Source organism: Arachis stenosperma, chromosome 2, assembly GCF_014773155.1.
Source record: "Arachis stenosperma cultivar V10309 chromosome 2, arast.V10309.gnm1.PFL2, whole genome shotgun sequence".
NCBI lineage: Eukaryota > Viridiplantae > Streptophyta > Magnoliopsida > Fabales > Fabaceae > Arachis > Arachis stenosperma.
In genome coordinates, this window is record NC_080378.1 from 71,624,431 (window position 1) to 71,635,900 (window position 11,470).

Sequence of the window (11,470 nt, forward strand, 5' to 3'; positions counted from 1 at the left end):
AGTATTTTCACATTGTCCAAAGGCACTTCGAAGCTCTTCCCTAATAGTGAAAGACTGATGATTCCCAACTAAATTAGAATCTTGTAAGGACGAGATTCTTGCATGAAAATCATAGTTAACAGTCTACAAAGAACACAACAAAATATAAGAACAAGGAATGCAGAAGCCAAAAAAAAATATTGAGATGAGAAAGAAATCACGTATGATAAAAATTTGAAGACTAATAAAAGAAATATTAAACAAATAAAGAAAAAAATTTAAACGATATACATGTATGCATATACATATTACTGTAAACATAGTTTACTAAGAGATAAAGAATCAAAGTCCATCAGATCAAGAAATACCCAACAATTCCAGTTGAGAACAGAAGTCGGTGAAGCCTGACACACTAGAGCACTTGAGCTCGACGAACATTGAATGCTTGCATTGGAGTGAAACTCAACTGGATTCTTAAATTTGAAAGGAAAATGAGGAACAAAGGGATCCTGATGAAATTTCTAAATGGAACAAGAGAGGTATAATATCAGTAACTCTTAACACATCACACATGAAAAACACAAAACAATATAGCCAACTGAGGTTAACTTGATCAGAAACAAAGTGGACTAACTCAACATCAGATTTACATAATAATGTTATCACCTGCTGTTGATTATGATGGGTGGAGTCCTCCAAAAACCTCACAATATCAATATCATCACATATTGCACGAACAACATGAAGAGATGTATTCAATTCATATCCAATGGGTCTAGGATCTACTATGAAGACAATTTTCTTGTTCATCAACTTAGAAATCATGCTATTCGAAACAGTGTAATTATCTTTTGACTAAGGAAAAAAAATAGGTACATTAGCAAAATTCACATACCTAAACCATAAACACTAAACTGAAAACAAGGACAACTAAATTAAATTAAAACGAAAATGATTACTTGGGAGGAATTTTCTTCGTCCATCAAAAATTCTGAACAACTATTTTTGAGTATTTGTATCACCTCATCATCCTCAAGTATGAAAATATTACTGTCATTTGAATGGGAAACAATAATTTTGATGCGATACCTAAATAATGTAAACAAAAGCAAAATATACACTGAGAAACAGGTGCAGAAGATGCAATAAAGCAAAAAGAAAATTGGTACCAACAACTCCGAGAGATAAAATAGATACCTTCTTATGGCATCAACACACTCAACTCTACACAGATAATAATAAAATAAATTCCCAACATGACAAACAGGTGCATTACACAAACAGCAATAGTACCACCACTTCTGATGTTTCAAAACGTCAATAATCTCACCAATCAAAACACAAATATGATCCTGTAGAGAAACAATAATTGGTAGATTATGATACATGTTTTATCATACTACACATGTTAAAACACAGTTCAGACGGTTGAGAACATAAACATAAATACTAACATTTCTTGATGCAAAAGAATATATTTTAGCACAAAGAATGTCAGCAAGCATCTCTTTAATGCTATGTAGTTGTATTGGAACACCAGATATGACTTGGTTGTCATAACTTCTAAGCTGTCCACAATGAGAGAAGTCTTCAAATATTGGGCTAAAGGCCGAATCAGAACTAACATCCTTAAAATTTGGAAGAAAAGCATGAATTACAAAATGCAGCCAACTTTGTAAAGTATGAGTAAAAATCATATTGGCATGTAAAGGATACCATTCAAAACAACAGCCAAAGAATTAGAAACTAGGGATCAACAAAGTATATCTAAAAATGATTCCTCTAATTCATTAATATCTAACATAAAGAAAGAGTTCTAACCTTGATGCACTGATTAGCCTGAAGTTTGTTGAAAAAACATGCATCACTAATCACATTGATGATTTTAAAGGTACTGCAATAACCGCGAGTGTTAATCCTCTTTGCTTGAACTTTGAAAATAATCTTTTCCCAATGAGTTGATGAAAAAACTGCGGACAGTATTGGTGCTCAATTTTCTGTGATAGATATTGAAAAGTGATCACTAATTAATGGACGAAATTGAAGAATAAGAAATAGTTATTGATACAGTATACAGAAATAAATTTTAAGAGAATTAACCATACCTCCAGTTCATCTTCTAACAACAAAAACACATCAGAATAGGTTCTCCCTAATAGCTTAATGGCTGCACTATCTAACAAGACAAACATTCCACAAGAAGTCCCATCTTCAACAACTATCTTAATCCTATAACTATAACCAAGAAAGTAAATATCAGATTAATCTATTTGTGAGTCTCACAAGAAGCTGATACGTGAAGCTTACTTACATTATTGAATCAGAACAGATGAAAGAAAATTTTTAAATCATAACCTGAATTTACCTAATCATAAAATACTGGACCTCTCTACCGCACAGCTGATAATGAAACACATTATCATCACCTACAATTGGATGACCACAAACACAAGAAAAGACCCACCACTCTGGATCTTCAACAATCTCTTTAATTTTTCCAACCACAAAGAATTGTCCATCCTATTAAAATAAAAAAATTATCAATTGAATCGACAAAGCATGTATACAATATGCAAAAATTAATTAACATGAGTACTTCTTACATAGCACTAGAAGATGTTAAAAACCTAATAGTACACACCTCATTGTTTCCCTTAAGATTAGCAATAGTCCATATTAGCTTCTGATCAAAAGATTCATCATCAATAACAGATATTAAATCCCCAATCTCATTACTACGCAGTCTACTGAAATGGTGGCTTGCAATACGGTATCTATGAAAAAAAATTTAATTAATATTAGGGTAAAAGAATTTCATGAAAATAGCTAGAGAGAGAGAGAGAGAGAGAGAGAGAGAGAGAGAGAAAGAGATAGACTGAGAGAGAAAGAGAGTGAGTGAGTGAGCAATAGAGAGAGAGAATGAGCGACTCAGCAATAGAGATAGAGAGTGAGGGACTGAGCAATAGAGAGAAAGGCAGAATTTTCAGTACAGTGGGACAAAATTTCAGGAGAATTGAATCGAACTAACTCATTCAGAAAATTCACAGTTTTCTGCATATCAGGGTTGATTGAAACCCGAGATACATTGATCACATTTTGGAGACTAACTTTATCTACAACTCACAAAACACAATAAGAAGAAATTAATTCATAAAGAAACAATTCATTGGTAAACAAAAATATGTAAACAAATCAAACTAAGACATGTGTGAAACATGGACAACTTTTCACCTCCATTGACTTTGATCTTGAAAGATTGCAAAATAAGAACTAGTGGTCTCTAATACTTTTTCAAACAATTGATGTCTATAAGAGCAGAATAGTCACCAACAAGATTACAGGAGATTTTCTTCCTGGGTAATCATTATAATAAATAAGCCACTACAATAGAACAATTCAAGAGTAATAAAAAAATGAAAAACAGACATAACATAATTTAAAAATAGGATGAAAAACAGAAAGGCAATGGATACCCATCAGCAAAAACTTCAAGGACAATAACTATCAATATCTTTCCATTACATTCAACATCGGTTTTCCTTTTCAATCCATACAGGACCCCAAAAAAATATGTTTAGTTAAATTATAGCAGAAAAGATTAAACCGCGGGATACAATTCCAGGAGACATTTCATTAAGTTGTTATTAATGTCACTTTAAAACACCTTTATTCCGGATCAATTTTGGAAAAGCGAAACTTACCTATTAAGTACTCATAATCAGTGCGCTTTTGAAGAATCTCGTCCATAGAGGTTAAACTTAAAGCCGGATTAGGTATGACCTTATTTGCGGTTGCAACAATAGAGGTACTACACTTGAAAATGATGCGGAACCGATGTCTTGTAACCCTAACCAATCCACCATTAGGTATCACTTTAAAGTTGGAAATAATGAATACGTGTCCTTCTTTCAACTGATGAATAAAAGTTGTGATCAAATCATCCTCAACAGTTGCTTGAATCTTGTCATGCTGGAAATTAAAAAAGAGGAAAAAATCATCTGATCATTTTTAAATATCATACCATGACATATTACATGCTAAAACTGATCACATACACAATTTTAGAATACAAAATTTAGTTAACTAAAAACTGAGTTTTTGATAGCGCGCGCGCGCACACACACACACACACACACACACTCACCTGCTTATCCATCAAGACCACATGTAAGAGTTTCTGCATATTTTCATTAACAATGGTAGCATCTTCCCAAATGGTCAAGATCTTAGCCTCAATACTCCAAGTTTTCTTCCATGGAGAGATTTTATGAAGAGGATCATTAGTAAGACTCATCTTATCAATAAATAAATAGTAAAGATGAAAGAATATGGATGGAAAAAACAAAGAACAAAATATCGGCGACAGAAAGCTGTGTGGGATCTGAGACTTATCTCAACAGAAGGGAATGCAAGAGAAAAAAGACAAGTAAGGAACAAGTGATAGCTCTTGAAAAATCTCCACAATACTCCATCACCTCATTACTACTTATACCAAAGAAATGAGCAAGTTTGTAAGGCAAAGCTTGTAGAATACGTTTCTCTTGGACTCCTTGGCTAGATTGATTGATTGATTGACATATGACATTCAATGTGTCCATAGGTAATTAAATTAGATATACTCATACCTCTATATAATATAGATATGTCATATTAACCTATCTATGAATCTATATACATTTATCTATCTATCTATCTATCTATAATCTATAAATCTATAAAGAAACCATACCTACTGATTGATCCTATGTTTGACTATATAATAATACTATTCCTAATAAGTATGACTGGTGAAATAGAAGACATGTCAACTTATTCCCAATCAGAAACATAGATTGCATTATTGAAACTGAAAATTGATAATCAACTCTTGAGCCCAATCATTAAATCAAGAAGACAACAATAAGAAAGCAAGAAGATTAACTCAGATAAAGAACAGCAAAAATATTTTATCCAAACGAATCAATTAAACCTACAAAATGAAACCAAAGTAGCAGTGAATTAGAGGATGTACAAAATTAACTAACAGATCCAAAGTACAACCATGAATAATTAATGACATCAAGCACAAAAATAACACAGCCAAAAACCCTCTCCAAACTTGAAAATGAAACAAACAAAAAATTTTACCGCCGCACGATCATGCGGATGATTGAAACAGCAGTGAGAACCATAGCCACAGAATGCAGTCTCCAAATAGTAGATACAATAAGACTCATCAAGACTTTGGCAAACCCATCAGCAACAGAAAAAGGCGCCTCAGCTTTGCAAAGGATCAAATTTTTTTCATTTTTGAAAAACCCATGATAAACGTTAGATTCTGCGGGAAACCCATTAATCAGTTTGGGGAATAATAACCCATGATAAATATTAGGTAATGTGCTTCAAGCCTTGTGACAAGTATAAAAACCTATTTTTGGGATAATTGGAAGAGAGAGAAGCCCCCTAATTGATGAACAGCATCCATCGTGACTCGCATTGAATCACACAACCAACAAACAAAATCGATGACCTCAAGAGAACAGTTCGCAACTCTGGGTACTTGGCTTTCTGATTCTGGAGAGGACGAGTGCGAGCGAGTGGTCCTTAAAGTGACGGAAACGAAATCGGGTTTCAAAGTGAGAAAGAAAAAGAGAGGAAGGGACCCGTAAATGAAGAAAATGAAGAAAAGGAACAAGATGACTTATGTGTTAATGGGAGTATGGCACCCTTAGATTGACATTTTTTGCCAAAAAAGAAAATTAAAAAAACTGAGGAGATATATATATTTTTAATAACAATTAAATTTAATCTTAGATTGAATACATTTAAAAATAGTAATGAAAACTATTTTATTAACCAGTATCTATATTTTTTTCTAATTATCAATTTTTTTAATATTGAATAAAAATTAATTAATTATTGCATGGGTTTATTTGAAATTGGTAAAATAAACGTATATTTTTTTGTAATTAAAAAGGGATTTGATTAAATACGTAAAAAAAACTGAAGAGATATATATTTTTTAATAACAATTAAATTTAACCTTAGCTTGAATACATTTAAAAATGGTAATGAAAATAATTCTATTAACCAGTATTTATATTTTTTTCACAATTATCATTTTTTTAATACTGATTAATAGTTGATTAATTATTGCATCGGTTTATTTGAAACTAGTAAAATAAACACATATTTTTTTGTTGTAATTAAAAAGGAATTTGATTAAATATATAAATATCATAGTTATATCCACATTAGAATTCAGAAGACACTAACATTGTATTACAAATCAAACAACAATTTAAAGTAGTATCTGAACATATTAAACTAAAAAGTATCAAGATCCTCCACAACAACAATTTAAAGTAGTATCTTAACATATTAAACTAAAAAGCATGCAAATCCTCTACAGCCTCATGATCGCTTCCACATTGGCTGAAAGCATCTTCAACTTCAGGCATAGAATTAACCAGAACATGAATCTGAACAAAATTAAAATCCTCTCAGTTATTGATATTTTTAAATACTAATAATTGAACAAATTATAAAAACTATACAACCAAACCTTATGCTTATTCATCTCAACAGCAGCCTCAAAAACATTAATAACGGAGGGGTCATCCCAAATTTGTTGAACAATATACACAGATCGATTCATCTCATAACCCACAGGCCTCCCATCAACCATGAATACAACTTTTTTGTGCAAAAGACTTGAAATGAGTTTCAACGGAACAACTTTGGAATAAGATCCCTAAAAAAATGCAAAATAGTTAACAAATAGCATAATAATAATTTATCTTTTCATGAGGAATGTCAAAATATACAAACTAATTATATCTATATGTATAAACTAATTAAAAACGCAACCGGATGATAACCTTATTCAACTCTGGGTGATTATCCAAAAAGCTCGAGCATCTTGTCTTTATTATTTGCACAACCTCACGATCTTTAAGAACAAATATATTATTGCCATTTGTATGAAACACTACAATCTTTAAGCAGAATCTTGAAAACCATCAGAAAACAAGGGAAATTTTAGTAAAGAGTTAAATAATAATTAGTTACCAAAACAAAATAAAAATAAAGAATAAAACACCTTGGCACAGTATTAATGCATCGAAGCTGACATAGATCACATGATAAAATATTTTTATTAGCTGACACAAGAGAACTACATAAACAAGTTGAGAACCACTACTTATGATTCTTCAAAACAGATGATATAGTTCCCAAAATAAAAATGAAACCACCCTGCCAGCAAAGAAAAAAGTATTACATTATTTCAAATTTCAAATAATTTACAAAACTATCATTCACTAATTTCTCAGTGTATGATACAAGAAGATTAACAAAAATGAATGATATAAGAGATTTTATTACAAACTAGAATGTGGACGGTAAATTAATAATAATATATAATAAATACTAAAAATTATTATGTTTTGTAGAATTAAATGAAATATGTATAAACTAAAAATAAATTTAAATGGTATTTTATTTAAAAGAAATGGTAGTACAAAGTATTTGGATGTTGGAATTGATTTTTGTATTTGGTTTAATTGATGGAATTGGTCTTTTTATGTGGCACTCGTCCTCCTTTTTTTTATTGGTTGTTGTTAGAGTTGTTGCTTTCTTCTTTCTGTCATAGGTTGTTATGAAGGCATGTTCCTTATGAATTGGTGAGTTGTGTGCACTTTCTTTTGTGTTGTTTGCTCCCTCTTTGCATGTTTGGTCTTCTTCCGAAAATGTGTCTTGAATTTGTATCGTTTTTTTCTCCTCAACCTCTTGATAGGTATGTGATCTTCGTCTGATGATATTGGTGTTGGCGAAGTTGGTTCCTATAATCAATGAATAATATAAATTAGAAATAAATGAATTAGTTTTTGAGAGACTTATTAGTTATGAAATATCTATAAGTCAGCTGTGTGAATTCTTCAATTTCTGGATTGATATAGATTTTTGTACTTGAAATTGTGCTAACCTAATAATCACCTAATATTATAATATAATAGGTTATATAAAATAAGATTGTGTTGTATTGTGTCAATTAATGTATTATATAAAATATAATTCTTTGAACTAAAAAAAATAATAAATTAAAATTTTTTGAAAAAGATCATACCTTTATATTCACTAACCAATGTTGATGTGAGTGCAACAATTTTTTGGCCCTTGATTTGTGTTGTAATTTCTTTATTTATCTAATTTGAGAGATTTTTCCACAATGTGACTTTCAACACGATGTTTCTAAAATTAATAGTATTTTGTTAATAACTATATATCTAAATGAAAAATGAATTGGTTGTATATTTTTTTACTCTTTGAGTATCAATTCCATTCTTCGTATTTTTGTGGGTTTTTCTTTAACATCTACTTGTTCTTCTTCTCCTATTGCATGCAGTTTTTCAATGACATCTACAATAAAAAGAACAAAAATGTGTTGATTTTTTTTAATAAATTATTTTTAATAAGAATAATTGAAATAATATAAAATAAAATTACCTGTTAAAATTTGTCTTTGACCCACTCTGTCAGATAATGTCTCAAGTAATGCAAATTCAAAATAGTGTTGGAGAATGTTCAAAACTGGATCTTTGATTTCTTTCACAATAGTTGTTATTAAAAAATTTGTTTTCATAGTACCTTTAATTGCTCTATACAAATCATTTGCATCTTTTATTTTCAAATTTTTGATAGTATATACTTTTTCTTCTTCTAACAAATGTTTGAATTTGTTTATCATATTTTTCTTCACAATTACATGAAGAGGTGTTCCCTCCAGTGTTAGTAAATCATTGTTAACAATTAGTTAAAAAAATGATTGCGTTTATTTTTTTAAATTATTAGAAAAGGAACAATGATTATCAAATTGAGAGAAGTTTAACTTTAACGATATTAAAATACAATTATATATAAAGTATTATAAAATAATATTAAAAGTATAAAAAAAATAATTAAAGCATTTTTTAAATTCAATTTAAAAACAGAATAAATTTGTTTATTTTGTACCTTTTCATCTAATATAATCATTTCTAAGAAAAGAGGCTCCTCTTTATTTTTGGGTGTTAATGTTTTCCATAGACGAACCACGCGAACTTTGATAAACCAATTGTCCATATGTTTGGTTATATTGTCTAATGAATGATGCTTCATTGAGTAAGTTTGAGATGTTGTATAGTTTGGAAAGAAATTTCTTATGGTAAATTTGATATTATTTTAAAGAATAGTGATTAGAGACTTATATAAGTAGTTCAAATAGTATATAATTTAAATATTTGTAACGTAAAATTTATTATGATTAATAATATTATTATGACATTTATTATATGGATATTTATTACATTTAATGATTGAGTTTATAGAAATTAATAAATTAATTATTGGTGTTATAAAGTTATTATATTGTTTATAACAGTAAAATATAATAAATATAAGAATATAGATTTAATATCTTTATAGGTTACAAACTTAATTTCAAAATTTATAATTTAAAAAGACTTGGTTGAAGAATATTTGTATATTGTATGAATTTAATCAAAAACTTCTAGATTTATATGGGCTTAATAGAAAATTTTTAGGCTATTTGCAAATGTTTAAGTTTTAGGAAGTTTTAAAATACTTCACCTACATGAATGAAATACACCCGATGCTTGGTGTGACTATATGATACTCTTTTTGTATTGTAGAGATCCAAAGTTGAGACCTATGTTTGCTAAAATAATGGCAGTAGTGAAGTAATATGCAATAATAATGATATAAATTTTTAATGAGTTAATTTATATAAATTAATAAATTAATTATTAGTATAATAAATTTATTATATTATTTATAACGGTAAGATATAATAAATATAGGAATATGATTTTAATGTCTTTATATGTTATAAATTTAATTTCAAAAATTTTAATTTAAAAAGACTTGATTAAAAAATATTTGTATATTATATGGACTTAATTGAAAATTTTTAGACTAATATTAATAAAAAATATTAGTCCTTAACGTTTTTCTTTGAACAATTAATATATACTAATGTACCGAAAATGGCAAAAAGTTTATTAGCAGTAATTCAAAATTAATATTCTAATTACTTAATTAAATGACTTCATAAAATTTTGCAGTTAGAATAGAAGCTAGTATATCTTCTTTCTGCCCATTTTTTCTTATCCCACTTTTAAAGCAATTTATTAATTAATAATATATTTATCTGTAATCATGAATAATACCAATTATTCCTAATAAAATACATAAATTAGCAAGTTGAATTAGATAATATCATATTATTAAATGTGATCGGTCCTTGGTGGATCAAATTGAATGCCATATCTTAATGCTAAAGATGACCAAGCATTCCACCTAATATGATATTGTCACATTTAAATATATATTTCTTAGTGAAGTAATATGCAATAATAATGATATAAATTTATTTACTATCTAATAAATTATTATAAGCTTTAAAATGTAACTTTAACCTATTTAAATTGTTATATGTGATTAAGAATATTACATAAATTTCATAGACTAATTTTAAGTGGTTTAAATTATGATTTATAAATGATATGATTAAGAATTTTGTAAAAGAAAAAAAAATAAAAAACTGTAACATAATATATAAATAAATTTAGAAGTATACAAAACTAAGAGGAAAAAATATCCTTAAATTCAACCCATAATTATATGTGCAATGTCTAAAAAGAAGTATTGAGATTTAATTTTCGGACCAGTTAGAGCATTGTAGAGGTCGATCTTATTTCAAAGCGTGTTATACCTGTAGATACAACCATTTTCACAAAAAATATGTATGAGAAATTTTAGAAGAAAGAAATATAAACATTACTCCAGACGTAAAAAATTGATTACTTATGAAGAAATATATTATGCAAGTTTTTTCAAAGGAGTTTGGTATGAAATTACTCATCGACTCACAATGTGTAAGAGATGACTTACTTTATAGAAGATATATTCTCATGAGTTTGTTGAAATGCCATTGATATGGAATAAGTACTGCAAGCATAAACGACTGGGAAAGAATAAGTTTATGAATAAAAAAGATAAAAGATAGGTTAAGTATATCTACTTTTAATTTCTTATATAAAATTACCTCAATGTTGTAATCCTTAGGAAAATACTTGGCACAAATTTTCTTCGTTGGACGAATTTTTTTAGTTGGTCTGGTTTCTGCAATTGATGCAATGCGAAGAGGTTCCAAGAAGAAGAGGGTTTCGAGAAGTATGAGAAGAGTAAAATTTGATTCGAGAAAAACACAATGGCTCATACTGGAAGAGCATGGAGGAAATAGGATCTTGGTACGGAGAGGTGCCAAGAAGAAGAGGGTTTCGAGAAGCATGAGAAGAGTAAGGAGTTTTCAGGCGAGAAGCATGAGAAAAGTAATGAACTCTTTGGTTTTCAGAGGTTTTTTGGGGTAAATGTTAATTTGTGTTTTTGTTGTTTTTTATTCCATTTTTTAGTTTTTTTTTTTAATTTGAAAATAGAAGTTGATTTGGCA